General features: G+C 35.7%; 1 non-coding gene across 1 annotated transcript; it reads left to right on the top strand.

The window, feature by feature from the left end:
- Positions 1-20,803: 20,803 nt before the first annotated feature.
- On the top strand, positions 20,804-20,910 carry LOC128106871 (U6 spliceosomal RNA). Its single transcript, XR_008216902.1, has one exon. It is a non-coding gene; the product is annotated as a U6 spliceosomal RNA (small nuclear RNA).
- The last annotated feature ends 1,677 nt before the right edge of the window (positions 20,911-22,587 follow it).

The raw sequence follows: 22,587 nt of genomic DNA, 5'->3' as shown, positions 1-22,587 counted from the left end.
GCCCCAGTTAGAGACTGGGGTATGGTAACTGGGAGAATGAGGGATCAGAAAAGGGTGGGTAGAGGCCAACAGAGTAGGGGAGATTGGCAGGTAGGCAGCCTACCTGGACTTCTCCCAGTCTTCATGGTCTCTGGTAGAGCAAGGAGTCTCTACCACAGTTTGAGGCTGGGGAAAAGTAGGAGAATGTGGGACTGGGGATAGGGTAGGGGGATGTAGCAGCCTACCTGGACTTTTCCCAGTCTGCACAGTCTCTCAGAAAATACACATTTTGATGAAAAATTCAGAGATATTTGCAGGCTTTTCAATATTTTCTATTTAAAAAAGTGTTTCCCAACTGCAAGAAAAAAATGAAAAAGAGAAAGCATCTGAAGTCTCATTGAAAAAAAAAATTCTGCCTTGGGATTAAGACATACCAGCATTCAATTATTCTAAGAAAAAGGAAATTTATGATTCTAAAAATTTAAGAAATTGAATGATGTTTCATCAATTATAAAGTGAAAAATAACAAAACTTTCTACTACTTAATGAGCACCAGTATTGAGTTTATACAGCTTAGTTCATAATTAATCAGTGTTAAGATATCAATTTATTTGCAGATACAGTCTATCCAATCTAAACATGTGTCAAAGTGTATAATAGGCACTTCCTATTTTCAATACAAAGTTATTAATTAACACAGCAAGAAAAATAATCCTTGTGCCTAATGTGTATTGAATGCTTAATTAAAGCAGTGTTATTCAGAGGCCCAGGATGAGATTCTTATGAATTTAAAGTAGTAATTGGACAATTGTCCAGAAGTGAAACTAAACAAATAAAAATCTCCATGGATTTATATAATCTCATTCAATCTGAGGTGACCCATTGACCTTAGTTTAGTGGCAAGGGAAAAATCAACCAGATATTTCCTCAACAGGTGATTGATAACATGTTTTATGGCCCTTTAAGTCTCAGAAAAGGCATCAACATGATTCCTTCTCCACCCCTCCTCTCTGTCTTGGCAAATATCTTTTACCACTAAAACCAATGTGGTTTTCCATTCAGTCTCTCAGGCCACAGATGCCTGCCCTTTGAAAAGTAACTCCAAAAGCCATTAGACTATTTTGACAAGGCATAATAATTCACCTCAATATATCCTTCAAATGTGTTAAATAAATCAGAGTAAGGTGGGTATTCTTCTGTGCTGCTGTTCAGCTCCTAACTCAAGCAGTTTTGAAAAGTTAAAGTGAAGACACAGCAATCACATAGTCACCTGCTGTTTCTTGTGACAGCCACTACTGCCCCCTGACACAGAAGTGCACAGCATTGTCACCAAGCACCACAACTCAAAAGTTTCAGGTGTATTAATAAGTGTACTGCAGCATACATTGTTGTAAAAGTTTATGCTGTCATTCCAGGACCAACAAGAAAAGTTAATAACCTCTGCTTCCAAAGAATGTTTACAAAACTGTCAAGCCAACGTGGGTTTTATGCATTATTGAAAATAGTTGCCTTTTGCAACATCAGGAATGGCTAGTTTTATAATTGTAGATTCAAATTAAAGTAAACTCTGTCTGGGAATTCAATGTATGAAAAAAGGAAGTTTTTCTTTCTCACTTACAAAGAATTTGTATATCATAAACATATTTTAAAGAGGTGTACCCAGATACAACATCAAGATTCTTTTTTATAAGTGCCTAATAATCTATTATTCAAGCCAAAATGCTGTGGGCTTTATGTTATCCACTTATTATTCAGACCAACTGTCTCATGACTATGTAACATCTCATATCCCACTCAATGTCTCTAGCCTAAGAAATGTTGGATGTATTTTTCTCCCTCATTTGATTTATGAAATTCAAATAAATGTGAATCAAAAGAAGACAGCTCTTCTAAAAAAATATGGCTATTATGGCCTGCTGACTGATTGATTAAAAAACAAAGACTACTTAATGAGAAACTATGTTCTAAGTTGAAAACAATACCATACCATAGCCTCAGCAGGAATAAACATGGGTTTTTAAGCAGAAATACAAAACATTATTTGTTTTGTCCTCCTGAGGCTCTCCTTTGATAGGCAGAAAAGTAGAGGAAGGGGAAGTAAAAGAAGAAGACAGAAGGGGGGAAGAAAAGAAGGAGGAGGAGGAAAAGGAGGACTCTCATTAGCATCTCAAAGACACAATGTGGTAATTGAACTAAATAGGAAAAATAATCGGGTTGGAATTTATTTTTATAACACGAAAATGGAGCTTTCCCTAATTTTAGTTTCAGAAGAAACATGACTCTAGCCTACTGAAGGTGCATATTGTGCATTTATCTTTTACAAAAAAAAAAAAATCCAATGAATGAGAAAGGGAAGTTTGTGCAATCCATACTCTATGATGACTAAACATGGTACCTATACCTTTGCAGGCTAGGGTTTACAGATAGATTTCGAGGGACTAGGTGATGATGCATTACATTAATTCACTAACCACTCACTTCCTTGGTCTCTGAGAGACCAACTCTTTAAAGCTGACACATAGAAGGGCAGTGATACATTGGATTAATTCTGTGTCCCCCTCCCCACTTCCATTTTCAGCCTCATATGGTTCAGTAGGTATTTGTCTCCATTAGAGCCACCTCACACCAAGTATTTGATTTGTCAGCTCATCTTGGCAAATACCATTCAGAACAAGACATGCTTAGAGAGCAGATTCCAGGTCTAATTCTGCAGATGGCCAAAAAGGCTCATATCTTTCACTTCCTGCCTGTCTTCCTTCTTCCTGATATGCTCTGGATTTTACAGTGACACATCCTCTCCACTAATGAATCTTCTGTCTGTCTGCCTATCTAGTCTACCTACCAATCATCTATCTAGATTATTCCTTATGCTATTTACTGTTAAACTTTAGAGAGTCCAAAATTATAGACTCATTTTCTCTGAAACTGCATTTTTAAAACTACTGCTCCCTGAGGTTGTAATTTAAATGTTTCCCATTTTCTTATGTAATGACATACATAGAACATAAGTTTATTAAAAATAACAAAAAGAGAGGAGACAAAAGTGGGAACTGTATAAACTTATGTCTCCAGCTTTTGGGGGACAGTCTAAAACCAGATATAAAGCAATGCATATTTATAGTTTGTTTATGAAAGCATTTTCACATACACAGTTTCCCATAATCCTTATACAAAATGAAATGAAGTAATTATCAATCTGCATCTAGATTGAGCTTTGAGGAGATCAAGCCTTTCACAAATTAAGTTGTTCATTCAAGGTCACAGAACTAGGAAATGGCAAAGTTGGGGTTGTAATCAGATTTAATGAATGTGCATTACTTTCCTACACAATTCTGTGAAAGTTAGAGTAATTGTAGCTTGAGAACAATAAAATATAGATAGCATCAGTGAGAACAGGCAATATATACTGTAGCTATGATCTATCGAGCCATTCTAGCACAGTAAAACAAGCAGTGAGTATCTACATGAAATATGTATATGTTTGCACTTAGAAAGAATAAAGACAAACCCTTTCAGAGTAAGTGGACCAAACACAAGGTCTAATGCTCCCTGTGGTTGCTAGTTCATGAAATTCATACCGTAATCATATATTCTGCATTTGTCTTTGTGTAGATCACAATCTGCACAAAAGGAGCAACATTAATTCTCCTAAAGAGAGACATCACGAAGGAAAACAAGTCAACATTTTTATTCTAGATGTTGTCCATCATTGGCTCTTCATCTTTTAGGTTACCCAACACAGTAGCAGAAGCCTCTGTTTCTTTCATTCAGTGTACAATACTGATAAATAGACTTATAATTTAAGTGCCCATTCTCAAGAGTGTGTGCAGTACCCAACATAAGCCAATACACAAACTTTCTTTACAGTGAACACTCTGAAATGAATGCCTTTAAGATAGGAAATGATAGGCTGTGTATACATGAGACCACCAGGAAAGACTACTTCACTGATAGATTGTTGCAATAAAATGAAATAAAAAGTTATGAGAAATTAGATAGGAAAAGCAAAGATAGACTTGACTGAAGGGGGCATTTAGGAATTGACTATGAAGAAACACCCCAGAAGCAGCACAATGTATTAGTAAGGTGCTATAGTCAGAGGATCTGGTTTCCTGACATGAGCTACGGCCTAGCTTTTCATCATCCATTTAAATCTCCAAGATTTCTTTCAATATCGTTATTTAAAACATTTGAGACAATATGAATAAGATGGTATTGGGCAGGAGGCATAAGGGTAAAATGTGTACTGTAAAATATTCTGTAGATACAATCTTGTGAGAAAAAAAAAGCTTTATGGCACTGGTGATTTCTAGTGAACTTTAAATCAGCGATGATCAAAGAAATTGCCAGTGATCTATATAAAAGATCATATGGCAGCCATTATTCAACCTTAAATATAAGACTGAATGAGTTATCATTTAATAAGGTCTATAGACTACTCAGTAACTAGAACTGTCTTTCAAATTCCTATAATTTAAGTGGTTAACACCCCACTTGACATTTAAAAAAAAAGTTTAAAAGAGTAATTTGGCTATGATCACAATGCTAAACAAACTTCGGGTTGTTTTGCTTTGCTTTTAGTTTTGTTTAGCTATATAGGCATACTGACCACTACTTCAATGTTTAAATTAGTTCATGCTTGACTCTGTTAAAAAAGAGTAAAGATGACTCATGCCCTGACTGCCTCTGGGAAACGTTGTGTAAAAGGCACTTTTGGCAGCTATGTGAACCATCCACTCAGAATAACTACCCCAGATAAATGAGCTCTGAAATGGGGAGTGATGAGACTTCCTGCCATTAGATGGCCTATTGGATGCCTTATCTTCAGTATGTGTTTAATGTAGAAGGAACTCTCTGGAGGCCTTGCCAGAGGACTGAATCACGGCTGAAACACAGCTCCAACTGTGCTCATAGTAGGCAGACTAAAGTTATGAGTTAATATGCATGCTTCAGCATGCACAGGCATCAGGAAAGGACATGCCATCTTCTATCAAGTTAATCTAGACAACATATAAGTGTGGTTACTGAGAATTATAGACACCTCATATACTGTACTTATGTAGGATTCAAATTAGATGGAAGATTAAAGATAACATGATTTGTATTTATTTACAATAGAACACACTAGAGTTAAGGAGGGGAAGTAGAAATAACTGAGTCAGTTTCCATGATAACATTACGTTATTCTCAATTTATATTCTTGGTAACTAAAAGAAGACCCAGCATTGTTCACCTTTTGGGCAGTTCTATGGCTATTTCTATTCTACATTTGTCCAGAGGTCAAAGCAAAGTTTAAATTAGGACACCTCCCAAAGACAAACAGCATGAGGTATGTTCAATATCAGCTTATTCAGGGCACACCAAAGGCATGCTCTAAAATGTATCCAATGACTAAGCCTTGGGTAGAGACTTTAAAACTGTCCTCTGTTTTCAGATCTCTTTATTTAATGTTTTGTAGAAGCTGAAAACTCTGGAGCAGAGAGAATCATTTTTCTTTTAATTCAACATGATGATTCCATGACAACCAGTTGAAACGTGAAAGATTGTCAGATCAACAATTGTTTTTGACTGCATGATGCCAAATAACGGCTAGTTTGATTGATTTGTTTCTTCAGTACAAATTTGTTCAGTTGTTGAAACATGTAGCTACAAGCTCTTTAGTAACCATATTCTTTATTTTTTCCACAGAGTACACATTTCAAACATTTAATCTCATTTTTATTCTTATTTCCAGACAACCTCTAGAGAAAATACTTTATTTATTGTATAGTAGAGCAAATATTACCTATGTATTCCAGTGTCAATTATAAATAGCATTTACATTGTTAGACACAACTATCCCAATTAACTTGTTCTATTTTCTCTAAACAAAACTGAGAGAAACCTACAATGGTTTGCATATCAAATTGTAGTTTGTAAAATTTCCTGGCTCAAATAAAATGTTTAGTAAATAGTATTCAACATGACTTTTTTTTCATCAATGGTTTAGTTTTCCATTTCCTGCTTATTCATTTAAATGGTGTAGGACCTGAAAAAAGTCTCCTTTTACATTGGAAACCCTGGTTTGCCTCATTTAGCTTTCTGAAAATAGGCTTGAGATAAAATGTAACTTACTTCTAACATAACAAGTGTACTAAAATTTTTTGATAGCACAATAAAGATATCAAAGCCTGCAAAAGTAATTTGATAAAAAATACTTAATAGGAAGTATTATAGTCTATATTATTTAAAAGACTATTCATTTGAGCACTCTCTTAAATATATTTTTGGATTTAATGTCATTTCCTAAAGTCCTCATTGTGGAGCTCTCCTTCACATACTTAAATAGTTTTCCATGGTCTCATAGATGAGCAGATTGCAAGTAGAAAGAAAAGTTTTGTTCAACAGTATTTGTTAATTTAATTTGATTTAGTCACTAGAAAGAATGTTCCTAAAAACCAAGTATGATTAACCCAATAATAATTTTCTTAAATATTTGGCTATTATTCATATAGCAAGAACTAGCCCTGGGTCCTTTTGCTATGGATATAGAGGCTGGTGATTTATTCATCCCATCCTTCAACATACTTTTTTGAATGTTAGCTTTATGAGGACAAGATAGATTCATGGACCTTCATGGAATTTGCTGTCTAAGATGTGGCTTAGATGTGAGTTAAATAATGAAGAGCATATATAGAAGTGAAAGGTGTTGTCAGGGACATATTAATAGGAGTAAAATTTACCTAGGACCCAAAGCAATATTCTGAGAGTTGAAAGACATTGAAATTGCAATCTGAAGTGAAACCATGAGTTAGTTGAGGAAGAGTTAAGTCACTAGAAAAAAAATTCAGCAAATTAATGGCTAGTTTTAGGTTTCAAATTGTATATGTTACAGTACCTAATTATAAAGTTAAACACTGTTTTGTTTGTTGCTGTGAAATGTATTTTGTAGCTGTGTGTTGTATGCCTTTCCCTTGGGAGATGTGAATAAACATTACCCCACAGAAAGTACCAATAACAGATGAAAATGATTCTACCCAAAGATAGCTCAGTGGAATGCCTTCACTGGCTCATAGAAACACAGATGAGTCAAACGCAACTACATCTCTGAAAATCCCACCAAAGCATGAGTGACAACTCCTGCAAGCTGCTTCCCTAGAGCCTCCTGACCAACCTGTCGATAGCTCCTCCAGAAGGTCTCCTCCTTCCCATCAATGCTTTCTTCTTGAGAGAACACATGAGCATTTTTCCTTTCTGAGCCTCTTGATTGTTGTATGTTTTGTTAGCATCCTGAATCAAGACCCTCTTTCCTCTCTCTAGAGGAATGTTTCACATTGGTGGAAACAGATAAACAATACTTGCAATACTATATATACCCCTTCCAATTCTTTCATGTGTTTTTTTTTTCCAGCCCTATATTCAATAGTGCTCAATTGTCTTGAGGTGGAGAGGATATTGATGTCTGATTATTGTCTCCCATTTATGGCTGAGCATTGTGCCACTGCACTAAGTTATATCAAGAGCATGGCCAGTTCTGAGTCTTTGCACTAACCGATGTACACTGTGGAGAAAAAGGAAGAAATTTCTCTTTATGACCAAGCCTGAAAGGAACAGTAATCTTTAGCAAGAAACACAAGTGTTTGGAAAGCAATTTGATAGACATATCGTATCAGTTTAGTAAAATACTAGCAGTAGTTTCCCCCACTAATGCTATGACTTTCCCAGCTATAGGTCTTTGCTTTGGCTTTCTGGTACCAAACAGTAGTTGCTTCAAGCAAAGAAAGCCTTAAATCCAATCAGTAAGCAGCTGTTTGCTCCTAAAGTTGGTGATACTATTGCACAATTAGGTACAAAACTTACCTGACATGTTAGTAGTTAGTACACAGGGTCCATGATCAAGCAGGAAAGTTGAGGACAATTCTTCCCTAATAGTTTATATAGCACCTTCCAGGACTGAGAAGGCTGGCCAATTGGACGAGAGTTTCAAATCCACTTTCAGTCCGATTTCTACCTGTTCTTCAACTAGAGCATGTAAATATGGTATCATTAGCAATAAGGTCTTACCAAGTAGTCTTAGCATACAACCAGTAGCAGCATTAATGGTCTGCATTGTTTTGTGGAACCTTATGGGTCTCCCTGGCCAAGAACTCGTAGGGCATTATACTCCATTGACAAAGATATTATTCAACAGCCTAATGGCTTCTGAGTTTATTCCTTTTTAACATAAATTGTCTAATTCAAACTCTTAAATTATTGTTACTACTGTGCTTCCAGATACACTTTTAAACTTGCAAAATACTCAAGAGTTATCTTCTATAATGAAATCATTTTTACAGATGGTAGGCAGGCTTTTTTAAGGCCCACCACAATCCATTCAAAGTAAGTGACATTTTGATCTTGGGATTCAGCCACTTTCAACAATAGTTAGCAAGGTTAAACAGAGACTCAACAGATCTCACCATTCACAGAAGTTGTTCTGTTCGAAGTGCAGTGCTTATTTTCATCAGGATGGATGTGAGGCACTACTTTATTTAACTTCCTTTAATCGACAGTCATTCTCCACAAGCCATCTCATTCCTCAGACACTGCTGTGGGGCCCCCACACATTCTCCCAGCTATGAAGAGCTCCATTTAATAGGCTCACATTGCTTGGTCTTGCCTAGGGCCAATGAGGACCAAACACATGCTGTGACTGTGCAGATTCCCTGGGTTTGGTAGTATCCTGGATGATGCTGTAGTTTACTTCTGCTGGCCTATTGGATGTTTCTGGATTCTGAAAGGATTTTTTTGCTAGATAAAACTATCTAGCCCCATTACATTCTCTTGTAGGGGATAAATATGCATAGCATACTCTGTGACATATTTGTTTATGTATTGTACAAGCTTAATCTTTACTACCTTCATTGGTCTATCATTTATGCCCATGTTGCTCAGGCTTATAGCCTTCCAGAGTCTCATTAGCACAAAATTTGCCTTTCTGTTAGTTTCTTCTCTAGGAACTCTCATTTGATACACACTTGACAAGTTCACATTTGAGTAAACAAGACAGGTGCCTTTATCCATTTTGCCATTCTCTTATACTATGTCATTTGCTTTATCACTTTACAAAACTGATTCGCATGCCAGTATAAATCATTCATATCCATCAAAGACCTTCCTACATTGTAAAGCCGACATTCCAACATAGGACTCAGCAAAACCAGTAAATTCCTTACCGGTACTGAGATTCTCTTGTTTTGGAAATGAACTGTTCTGACTATCCTGTGAACACAATCCCATCTGGTCCAGTGAGCCAGAATCAAAAATCACCTCTCACCATACCCAATTTCATTAATAATGTCTGTCCTTCATCAATTGTCTTAAAGATCCTGACATTCACAGGTCCCTCACCCAGGAAGAACCAAGCAACCCTAATAACTTGTACGGGCTATTCAATCACTGATAAATTTATCTCATATCCCCATCAGTTAGGCATCCTTTATTTCAAAGAAGGATTGGTAGTTAACACCACACATTTCTCTACTTGCACAACGTTCATATTAACCCCATATACCTCTATATCCCACAGTATTACAAACCAGGCCCTGGTAGTTGCTTTGATTACTTCTTTAAAGGATTTTACCAAACACTTCAAATATAGCATATCCCTTAACTATCATAGTTTTCTGTACCATAGCTTCTTGGACCATTGTTCAGTACCTTGTGTACTTTCTTAATCATGAATTTTTTTCCTTGTTTTATAGTTAAGTGTTAAATCTGAATAATTTTTTGTAATTATGCATCAGGTTTCCAATGCTTCTATCTCACTCATATTGTCTTAATCATTCAATTCTTTCCATGAGTCCTAAGTTTTGGGGTTTTTTTTTTTTTTTGCTTTGTTTTGATAACAAGGAGGGTTCTTTAGGATAGATATAAGTAGCACTTTCTTTTTTTTAAACTTATGTCCTGCCAGATGCAAGTAATAAATCAACACTGCAAAATCTCCTCTTTTTATTTCTAATATTCTTGTCAAATAAGAAGCTAATGAAGAGTATAGAATCTATACATTTTTTCCATTATAATTCCTTTCTTACACAGGAAATTTCTTCCTGAAGCCATCAGCTCAGGCTCAATTTCAAATTATTGCCCACAGGAAAGGCATTGCACCTGGGCCACAGCCTGCTTATGATATTGCTTAATGTGTATTACTTTTATAGGCTGCAATATACTACTTAGTGCATCAGATGTTTGGGAGATATTCTATTATTCATGTGGAAGACCTATTGACGATTCATACCACACAGAATCAAACAGGGGAAAGTACAAAGATTGAATTTGCCCTACAGAAGCTCTTTGCTCAATTGCTTATCTTATCACTCATTACAGAGTATATTCATTGGTTCTGTTACTCTATGTTTCAGGATCAATTTGTTGTATGAGTTCTCTGAGGAGATATGATCAAACTTATGTTCACAAAGGAAAGCACCAAAGACAGAACGAAGAAGTAACTATAGTCAAGCCTAGCTTTAGTGAACCAATGGGTTCATTAGTGTTATTGCTGGCACATGGGTAACTCAGAGACATCTTCATCAATGGACTACCCATAATATGGATGATTCCACATAAAAGCTGCATGCCTGAAGCTTCCTGTCAAACTTGTAGACCGTTCCTATCTCCAAGTAACTGCTAACTACTTATATAACTTTCAGGAGAGGCTTTATTTAACTTTCTGAGCTTCCATTATTGAAGCTGTAGGTATACCTTGCCTGGCAGGATGCTATTATACTCACAGAATTCCTAGGTAGATAAAACTATTGATGAGTTTGCTGCCCTTCAAGCCTGTATACCATTTTATAGTACTATACAAATTAGGTTGTAGAGAGGAAACTTCCATTTCACTTTTATATTGATTTGTCTATGTCTTGAAAACAAAGTGTGTGTTGTCTTCAGCAACAGGGTCTTATCTTCAAATGCTAGTGGCTAACCAAGAGCAGAAGCATGGTCTTGTGTTGTATAGGGGGCCTCAAGGGCCTTCTTGATCAACAAACCATTGGGAGCTATTCCACATCTGGCACTGGGATCTTCCTTCAAAAACCTGTGGCTTCTGGATGCTTTATTATCCATCCATGTAGGGTACCTTCATTTAAATTCCTTTTTAAAATACGTAATTTAATAAATCACAAAATATTAGGTTTCCACACCAACTCCCCCAACCTTCTCTTTTCATTTCCTCACCCTAACCTCCCCTTAATGTTTCTAGCCTCATTATTTCCACCAATTCTTTCATGTCCTATATATTCATATCATTTATACCTTGCCTTTCCTGAAGTACTCTTCCACAGCCTAGGCTGATCACCAACTTGCTTTGTAGATGAAGCTAATCTTAAACTTCTGTTTTTCTTGCATCCTCCTGAGTGATAGAATTGTAGCATGTACTACCATGTCTGGCTGTGGTCTATGTTTCTTTACTCACATTTTTATACTATTTTCCATAATTTTCTCATTCTTTCTTTCCTGATCAACTCTCACTTAGTTTTCTTGGCCAATTCACTTGGCAATATCCTCTCTGAGTAAAGAAGCAGTCTCATATTCTCTTGTATAGTGCACTTGAATTTAATACCAAAACTTAAAATTGTAAATTTTATGCAACATTTAAATGTATTTTGCACTCATCTCTCAACTAACTGTATCACAAAATATTTGAGGATAAAGGTTATATCCTACAATTTTAGAACATGAAAGCACAGTGAGCACAGCAAGCAATTCCATAAAACGTATAAATATTATGACTGAGGGCAATAGATAGATGAAAAGCATTTTTGAATCAGTCTTTTACAAACCTAACCTATACATCTGGGCTTCTGTAAATATGTCCATAGCACTGAACCTCCATATGTAGCTCTTAAAGTTAGGCATCATGACCATCTGAGGTGCTGTAATGCAGCTTCCTAGACCCTCTTTCAGGGACTTCATTGAAAGGCCTTGGCATCCAAGTTCTACCAAACCATTCAGTTTTCTGATCCCGAGAACTGAAGGACAATCGTATAAGAAATATTAGTGTAATGATGATGAATGAAACTAGATGTCCTGGGACTAAGACTGAGCAGGCAAAGAAATTGACCAGTTAATCTCCAGCCTCCTATAAATTATGGTCTAGAATGTTGAATTCTAGCTCATTATAGCTATAAAATCTCTTATTCCTTACTTAACATTATCTTTACTGAAGCTTCCTATCTATATTTTTACTTTCCAATAGACATTCATCAAATATTTAAAATGTTATAGTAAATCTTTCATAGGCTGTGTGTACTGGCATTTTAAAGAAAACTTCATAACTCCATGAGGGAAAACTCTTTTATGGTGTCTATGTAATAGATTATAGACTTAAGGCAGAGGAAACTCGCCTGGGGTCAAACACCATGTAAGCAACACGATTGAACATAGCACCCTGCCATCCAGCTCTAGTTTTTAGTCTTAACTGCTACACAACCAGAACAGCACATTTCCTCACAGCCTCTGTATTTTGTGTTCATAGAACTATAACTCTAGCTTTTGTTGTGTTCAGTATCTACTATGTGTCTGACATATCTACTGTATGCCTGGTCCCATGATGCAAATTAAGGATACACAATGAATGAGACGCCTTCTGTGATTTGAAGAAACCTACATGATAATGGAGAATCCAGAAAATATGTAAAGAATCCAACATATGGATAGGTATTACACTGGGGGCAAGAGTAGTATTCTATGGGGGACATGGGAAGAAAACCACTTTAGACTTCAAGAGAAAATGTCATCTCAGCTGAAGTCAGAAAGACTGCTTGGAACAAGTTGTCTTGATAGAGGTACAGCACTGCACATGTATGTCTAGAAGAACTGGTCATGAGATAAGAGTCCAAGGAAAGGCATCCATAAAAAAAATCAAGAAGCCAAAGAAGGCATTTCAGCAGTTTCAGATAGTTCATTTTCTTGTGTTAAAAGGTGAACTGGAATAGATAAATGAAATGTAAATTTTGACAGAAGCTTGTTTTGGCTACTTTCTTTGAAAGGTTGTCTTTAGGGAATCCACTCACCCTGTTTAGTAACTTAGTTTGAAGTTTTCTTGACCTCTAAAAATCAAATACTAGAGTTTCAGCCATGCTTACTCAGACTTTTGCCCTAAATTTAATATGTGATGAATAATTAGCCTAAAGAAGGCACTATTTATTTCTAAACATTTCCAACACACAAGTGATTGTAATCATGAAACAACAAAAAATACCCAAGGATTTTAAACTCTATATGTAAATGTATCCAATAAAAGAAAATCTAATATGTAAAACTTGAATCATTTATTTCAGTTGTTTAAACACTTCTAATTTATTGTTAGGTACCTTCATTTTCAATCTTCATTAACAAGCACAGTGCAATAAAGATGGATAGCTTTATTAATAAAACAAAATTATTATGTGTTATTTATGCAGGACAGCAATAAAATGTGACCAAGGAGATTAAGCATTCTAGCATGCTGTAATTTATGTCAAAGCAATGCCCTTCTTTAAATCCATACTCTGACTTAAACAATGAAGTGGTAAAATATTCAAAAAAGCAAACAGGAATGGAAAACTAAAAATTCAGCTTTACTTAGAATGTTGAAATATTTTAACTGATTTAAAAGGATGATCACTTCAGAACTACAACTTAGAAAACAAAGAATATTTAAAACAGCTCCATCTCTCCCCTCCCTCTTTAACCTCCATATTTAGCCAATGTCATTTGAAAAGCTTCATTCATAAGAGCAAGTGAGGTGGGGTGCTTCAAATGTCCATAGAGCACTTTGCCATGTCTTGCTTAATGTGGACCCCTGAGTCACTTAGTAATGGACAACACAAAGAAAACCTTCACATATTTGAGATACTCAGTTCTTGATTCTGAAAGAAAGAATCACTGCAACTAAAACATGATTTTTAAAACCAAAAAGATAGAGCTGGCAGCATGCTAAACCCTAATGACTAGCACATTTTTCTCTACTGAGACTACGGTCTTTCTCTGAAATAAAATTCTGAGAATAAATGAGCATTGTTGCTCACTGCAATGCTTTTTAGTCTGGGATTTTTAAAACTGCATTAAGGCTATAAATTTTAATACAGAGTCCACCAAGAAGTTTGTAGCAATATATCAGTGGAAAAAGACAAGATACATAAATCTGTTGTATCACCCTGGAGAAACAATTAATTTCACTAAATAATAATGGAAGAAAGTTTCTATTTTGTTTTTCTCTTAAGAGGATTTACCTACAACCAAAACTCATTGTGGGCTGAGAGCCTGCAAAGTAAAATCTTTCATAGGCAGTAAACAACTGTTAAATTCTGCATTTTTGTATTATGAAGAAATTCCTGGCATTACTACTGCAGTTGGGTTAAAGATAAGGAGACCTTGATGAGAAACAGCACAAGTTATGGTGAGGTCAAAGTCTTCATGCATGGTCATTTGAGCAGAACTGGAATTGGCAAGTTCTTTTCAGAGTTTTCATTTATTTTTTAGAGAACACGCATACATAGACACACATTATTGGCTTACCCAAATTATTTTAATTTCCTGTGCCATTTTTAATATGTGCTTTTCTTAGAATATCTTGAATTCACTGAAATTCAAAAAAATGATTACCCTACAAACTTGTACTTAGACATACTGAGCCATCCAGAATCTCAAGACTATATTATACCTGACTTTTCTTCTTTCATCCCCCACTCTCATTCCTATCATCTTTGATTCTCTTACACTGACTGAGAGAAGTTTTCTTCCTAAGAAAACATAGTAATGTTTTTAACTTATTTCCTAAGACTCTCAACAACTAACTAAGAAATTTGGCATCTTGTCTGGCTGTTGGGATGTTTATTGTTAAGATAGTTCATCTTTCTTCTTGATGATCACTTCCAGGGAAGTATATTCAAATAAATTTGAAAAGGTGGTTGTAGAAGAAGAGGAAGAGAAGAGAGGGGAGGGCAGGAGAAGAGTGGGGTGTGGAGGGGAGAGAAAGAGAAGGGAAGAGAAGAGAGGAGAGGAGGGGAGGGGAGGGGAGGGGAGGGGAGGGGAGAGGAGAAGAGAGGAGGGGAGGGGAGGGGAGGGGAGGGGAGGGGAGAGGAGAGAAGAGAGAGAAGAGAAGAGAAGAGAAGAGAAGAGAAGAGAAGAGAAGAGAAGAGAAGAGAAGAGAAGAGGAATGAACTTGTAAAGTAGAAACACCATTCTTCAGTTGAAGGGCATCTAGGTTGTTTCCAGGTTCTGGCTATTACAAATAATGCTGCTATGAACATAGTTGAGCATGTATCTTTGTGGTATGATTGAGCATTCCTTGGGTATATGCCCAAGAGTGGTATGGCTGGGTCTTGAGGTAGATTGGTTCCCAATTTTCTGAGAAACCACCATACTAAGATGTTCTAAAATAGAAAGTGGTAATAGTGTCATGGGCCTATCAGGATGCTACACTAAAGTCTGTCAAACTGTGCAAACAGGCAAATTATATACTATGTAAATTATTTGTCAATAAAGATTTTATAAAACGTAAATTAAAAAAAAAAAACACCAACACGGCTCCATGGAGTGAGGAGACCACACCCTGAAGCAAAGAACTGATCAGAACTTCTTTGCATGTACCTTATGTACTCTATACATAGACACATGTTATTGGTTCACCAAAATTATTTTAATTTCTTGCCCTAGTTTTTTCATATGGATTTCTCTTTGAATATATGACTTCACTGGAATTCACAAAGTGATCTCCTGACCTAAGAAGAAATCCAGAAGAATTTCGTTTCATAGAGCTTGTGTCACGTATTGTCACTCATGAATGGTGAAAGAAATAGTGAGGAGTCCCCAGTGAACATGCATGTGTTTCTTTATTCATTCACTAGCTGATGGACACTATGGTTTCCATTTCTTAGTATTATAAATACTGCTACAGGGAATGTAGCACAGATATGTACTACAATGTCTGAGATATACTTAAAATCTATATCATTAATAGGATTAGTGATTCTTTATGTATGTTTTCTATAAACATCCAACTAATGTATAGTCTCACCAACATTAGGCCAGGGTCTCTATTTCTCTGTATCCTTATAGCAACTTCTATCTTTTGCTTCTCTGATAAGATTCATGCTTCACGTGATGAGATAATATTTTATCATGACCCTGATTCACATTTCCCTTATGGTTAGTGATATTTCATAGATTTTAATATTTTGTGGGTCATCTGTATATCTAGTTTTAAGAAATGTTTATTTAAGGCTGGGCAGTGGTGGTGCAAGCCTTTAATCCCAGCACTCGGGAGGCAGAGCCAGGCGGATCTCTGTGAGTTCAAGGTCAGCCTGGTCTACAGAGTGAGATCCAGGACAGGCACCAAAACTACACAGAGAAACCCTGTCTCGACAAACCAAAAAAAAAAAAAAAAAAAAAAAAAAGAAAAGAAAAGAAAAGAAATGTTTATTTAAATCTTTTTTCCATTTTTCACTTGGGTCTCTAAGAATAAGAGTTCTTTACATATTTTGAATATCAATTCATTATTTTCTCTCATCTATTGGAAATATTGCACTCTATCATCTCCTTTGACATGTAGAAACTTGGTTTTATGTAATCTCACTTGTCTATTTTTGCTTTTGTTTGCTGTGATCTTGGAGTTGTGGGTCTTGACCCCTTTTGGAGGTTGCATATCAGATATTTACAATTTATAACAATAGCAAAATTATAGTTATGAAATAGCACAAAATAATTTTATGGTTGGGGGGTCACTGCAACATAAGAAACTGTATTAAAGGATTGCAGCATTATAAAGGTTTTATATTATTTTAGAGTCTTACTTAAAAGTCCTGAATCTTTACCAATTATAATGCCCCAAAGCATTTTCCTTATCTTCTGAAAGCATCATAGTTCAAGGTCTTACATTTAATTCTTTAAAATACTTTAAAGTAATATTTACTATGGAAAATAGGTTCTTTAGCCTCATTGTTCTGACTGTAAATAGTCAGCATCCCTAACACCAAGAATTGCATATTCTTATTACCTTTGTGAAAAAGTGAGCTGGCTACAGATTTGTAGGTTTGTTTCTAGGAATATTGAAATCTTAAAATAATGCATTTAACTTTTTGTATTGTTCCAAAAATATAAAAATTAATTTTAAGACTGAGACCTCAACAAAAAAAAATCCATTCTTCTAATTTCCTTTCATAATCATTAAAAACCCCATTAGAAGAACAAAAAATCTAAAATATGAAATAGAAAACCACTATGTTTAGGTGGAAATCTAGATGTACATTCCAGTCCTGCTCTTTACAGAGTATATGTTCCCATGAGCAAGGTACATAATATTATGAGGTTTAGTTCACTCAGCCTCAGTATGAGGATACGATTTATTTCAACAATGACTTATGGCATAAAGAAAGCCATGTGTAAAGAGACCTAATGGGTGAGGTTCAAAATATTCTGGAAGTAATGATGGGATGCACTGTAAAAAAAGCTCTGCAAAACTTTGAATATTTGTTTTGACAAAATAAATATTAAATGCAACTTTTCTGAAAAATAGGAATTATAGTCATCCAATGCAAAAATTATTATTGAGAAGACATATATTTCATTACAGTCATTTTAATCTAGCATGTTCACATTAACTGTGGTGAGAAATCCACAGTCTCTATTATTTTCCCAAGCTGATGTTTCTGTATGATATATTTAATGAAAAAATGCAATATTTTGAAAACTCTGTTGACAGTTTGCAATTGATGTGGTGGAGTGTCCCTCAAGAAAAGAGAGATGAGGCTCTGGAAATCAATAGTATAAAATGGTACAAAGCATGAAATTTCACTTATATTGAGAAAAGGCTGATTTATATTGGAAATGGAAGAAAATTTATTATTCTTGGTACAAAAATGTCATCTGGTAACTTGATCCATCATACTTCTTTGCAAGTGATCGTTCACATTCTTTAAGTGTGTGTAGACATGTATAATGTATGTGCAGGAAAGTGATAAGACAGAGCACAAAGGAACATTGGTGCCTCCAGAATTATGGGGAGCAAACACTATTGCCAAAGCATGCCCATTTAGATCATGTGTTTGGCTTTAAGCAATAAGCAATATATTCACTTGAGAAATGGGTCATTACTGACTCACTCAAGAAGGTAGTGAGTTTTTATATTTTATTATTCATTTATTTTTGTGTAGGGTGTAGAGTCTTGTTATGTAGCTTAAGCTAGGCTCTAACATGAGCTTGCATTGTGCTGGGATTGCAGTTTAAGACACTGCATCCAGCAAGTTCTCAGCTCTTTGAACAAAAATGCTCTCATTTCCTCAAGGAGAGATACTTTTGGAGCCATTTCAGTGCCTCTGAAAACTGATCCCTTCTTCAGCCTTAGAAAGAACAACAGCTGCTTCCTGCCCTTTTAGTCATGGAAAAGAGATAAAGAAAAGTGGCCCCAGCAGTCATAACAGCTGTCACAGACAGAACAAGGACCTAGAGAATTAAAAATGGGATAAATAGTGTTGGCATCACAATAATGATGTAGAGAATTAATAACACACCAGGCAACTTCCTCTAGATCTCCCCAGCTTTCCATCAAAAGCAAATGAGAATAAATTTCACCAGCTATTTGAATTTACAAGCTGGTAAGTCTTCCTATGGATTCTTTACTATGTTTGATACGATTCAATCGCATTATATAACAGAGGCCCACTTGACAAAGGGTTAAACTGGGAGTCACTGGGCATTTATGAAAGGATTTCTGTCCCTTTGCAGTGACTCTTTACAGGAGTGATAACAGTGTCAAATATGGCTTTGATAGTGCCCTGGTGGAAACTGTGTGGGGGGAAATTATGAAATATTTTTGTTCAGCCTCTAGTTAACCCTGCTGTTTTAAATGCTGAGACAAGATGCCAGAACACCTTTCACAACTTTAGATCAAAGAAAGCATCTTGTTTTTATATCCTGGTGAATATATTTAAAAATGCTTGACTAAATCTGATGACATGCATTTCCAAGGTACGTTGTGTTATTAACACTATAACTATCTTTACAGTAATCACCCAGTAAGTCCAGATCTTGTACAGAAGTCACTGCACTGATACTCTTGATTTTTTGTCATTTTGCACTTCTTAAATATATCAATTTTTTGGTCACACCCATAGTCACAGTGCACTAAAAGATTATCCAGAAAAATGATGAGAAACCGATAAATGCCTACAACTGTTAAATATTGCTAAAGTGTAACTTTGGGGTTTTGTTGTTGAGCAAAAGAGGAACAGAAGTAGACCTCTATTTAAGTACAAGTAAGTGAATGTGTTGTTCTTAAGCAGTTAATTGAAAGTGAGGACAAATTTAAACAAAGTGCAATAAATTTCACAGAAAAAAAAGGAAATGACACTATAGAATTCAAATGCTTCTACCTAGAAGACAGATTATCTAAAAATCTATTTTTAAGTGACACTTCTTTCTCTTTTAAAGTATTTATTTTATTTTTGGAGATTATATATATATATATATATTACATCACTTCCCTTTCCCATTTCTCTTTCACTCCCAATATAACTCTCCTTGCTCTCTTCCTAATTCATGGCCTTTTCAAATTAATCATTTACACACACACACACACACACACACACACACACACAAAAAAAAAATACATATGCCTACACACACACCCCTAAGTACATAAGTACATACTGCTCAGTCTGTGTAATGTTACCTGTATGTATGTTTCTAGGGCTGACCATTTTGTACTGGATAACCAATTGGTGTTCTCTTTCCTAGGGAAAACTATTTCTCCTGGTAGCATCCCTTAGTTGCCTGTAGTCCTTTGTGTTGAGGGTTGATGCTTTCTCCTGCACAATATGGCTTATCTATTGTAGTCCTTGTTCAGCTCATGCTTTGGCAGTCATGTTGATGAGACTTTATGGATATATCTTCTAACACTCCTAGAAGACACAATCTCACAGCAAACTCCTTGTTTCTCTGGATTTTAAAATCTTTTTGTCTCTTCTCCTCCAGCAATCTCTGAACCATAGATGTGGGAGTTATATTGTAAATTTTTCAAGTGGGACTAGGCAGTAAAACTCTGTGTTTTGATTTTTTGTGTTTTTTTTTTTTCACAATGGTCTCTGTCTGTTACAAAGTGTCCTTGATGAAGAGGGAAAACAACACTTGGTTCTCACACACACTCCTTACACACTTGGGGTAAAGACAAATATTCAGAGTGTAGTTAGGGATTATGGTGGCTTAGTAAAGCAGTGGTTGGAGATTCTCCTCTAGCCCTGTGTAGTTGGTCAGGTCTCCAGTAACAGGTGTCTTTTTTTTTTTTTTTTTTTTTGCATGTTGATCAGGGCTTAAATTTATTTAGAGAGTTATTGGTTACTGCCAAGGTAGGCATACCACTACTGCATACGTAGGGTTATGATGCCATGCTGGCTATTATGGCGATTCATAGATACACTTCTACTTTAAGACATCAATTCCTTAAGGGTTTCATTTTGTGAACTAGCTTCTAATTTATTTTTGACACTATGGATCTTCCCATTTTTAGGTCATTTAGTAAAGCAAAAAAGAGCATCCAAATGAGTCTAGAGCATCATAACTTTTCACATATGAGGAAAGTATTTCTTTTTGGCACAGATTAAAAAAATTACTTAAAAGCAAAAATATGTGGTAAATTTAGTGTGAATAAAAACTTAGAAAAAAATTCTGATTAACTTAGCCTTGCATTTAAATAATAAGGAATAAACTATTCCAGTCTGTAGTGGAAATGTGAGATAACAGCAAGTAGCATTTTAAAATATATATCTTCTATTATATTATTCATGTTTTAATGCTTGCTGAAATAGAATGGATTTATAATATTACTTATGTGCTCACTTCAGCAGCACATATACTAAAATTGGAACGATACAGTGAAGATTAGCATGGCCCTGGCACAAGGATGACACACAAATTCATGAAGCATTCAACATTTTTATAAGAAAAATAAGCTCAACAGGAAAGGCATTAGCAAAAGAAGAAAAGTAAAAACACAAAAGTGAAGACTTATGATCCCTCTGCTGACTCTACACTTCCAACTTGTTCTAAAAAAATTCAAAATAGAAGAGGTAAATAAAGAGGATGAAATTACTGAAAAGAAAGGGAAAAAAAGCCAAGATTAAACTTAAAGCTGAAGTACAGAAGGAGATGAAGGGGGATGCTGCAGAGCAGGAAGAACAGGTAATGGAAGAAGAGCCATCTGTAAAGAAGAAAAGGAAGGATAAAAAGAAGCCCAGTAAGGAAGAACTGTTTTCCAGGGAAGAACCAAGCAACAGCTCAGCAATTCCGAGTTCAGAGAAAAAGTAAAGAAGAAAGACACTGAGGACTAATGGAAGGCACCTGTAATTCTGCCACCTGGACACAACATGATTAAAATTAAGTTGCGGCACATCAAATGCTCTGTAAAATAATCAAGGGAGGTTAAATCCAGTGGTGATTATCTACAGCGTTTAAATCCTTTGTCTCTTGACATCAACTCTTAACCTTAGAGTCTTTGGTACACACACAAAATATATTTCCTTGTATTAAAAAAGTATTACTATCTTCCAGAATGTGGCTCACTATGACCTTTATTATTGTGTCAGGAAAATAAGCAGCACTCAGATGCTCTTAGGGAGGAACTGGGGATGATGCTTGACTGTGAGCCACTGGATAGTGGTGGGTAATGGAGGTCAAGGCTGACCATTACCAAAGCATTACACAAGCCATGAGAAACATGTCTACATGCCAAGTATTTCCAAAAAGCCCTGTTCCAGAATAGTGCCAGCTTGAGGGCTTCTTATTTTAAATTGAAATAATATATCTGACCTAGTTTAAAGTACAGAACTTACATTCAAGTAGGCTAAAGGCGATCTTGTCACCTACCTCATTGACACAACTGAGCAGGTACTCCTGGATTACAGCTCATTATCTGAAGTCTCCCTTCCAGGCATGAGCCCAGTCAGGGCTTGTGGTCATTATTTCTCAGGGACAATGGCTTTTGTTTTTCGTTTTTTTCTTCAAAAACCATATCTGATTATAGCACTCCTGACACCTGCTCATTTCCTCTTCCTGTGCAAAAGGCCATTGTTGAGAGCATCAAGACTAACATGACAGAAATGTTTTTCTGTCTTCCTAAAAACTTTAAGTTTAGAGATAGCTTTCACCTAAGTTACTTTAAAAATTCACAAAATAAATTTTAGTTGGAATTATTGGCTGAACAAAATATTTCGCAGTACTAGCACCATGAGGTCAGTCACAAGAATATTTTTGTAAGGATTTATAAAACATTAAAAAGATTTCCTTTAAATATTCTAATGTTATAATGTTAGTCATAAGGGTCTTATTATATTTACAGTGTTTTTAAGAGTTAAAAGATATGATTAACTTCTGTAGAATTATATGATGGGTGATGTCGTTCTGTATGCTGTGAATATGTGTTCCTCTGATTGGTTGATAAATAAAGCTGCTTGCCCAATGGTGAGGCAGAATAAGATTAGGTGGGACATTCTAACTAGAGAGGGAGGAAGGAGAAAGAGCAGAGCAGATGCTGCTAGACGCCGCCAGGAGAAGCAAGATGTAAAATTACTGGTAAGCCACAAGCCACGTGGCAAAGAATAGATGTATAGAAATGGA

This window comes from Peromyscus californicus, unplaced genomic scaffold, assembly GCF_007827085.1.
Source record: "Peromyscus californicus insignis strain IS unplaced genomic scaffold, ASM782708v3 Scaffold_9__1_contigs__length_137607984, whole genome shotgun sequence".
NCBI lineage: Eukaryota > Metazoa > Chordata > Mammalia > Rodentia > Cricetidae > Peromyscus > Peromyscus californicus.
The sequence above is the reverse complement of the archived record's forward strand: the minus strand, read 5'-3'. Positions and strand labels throughout refer to the sequence as shown.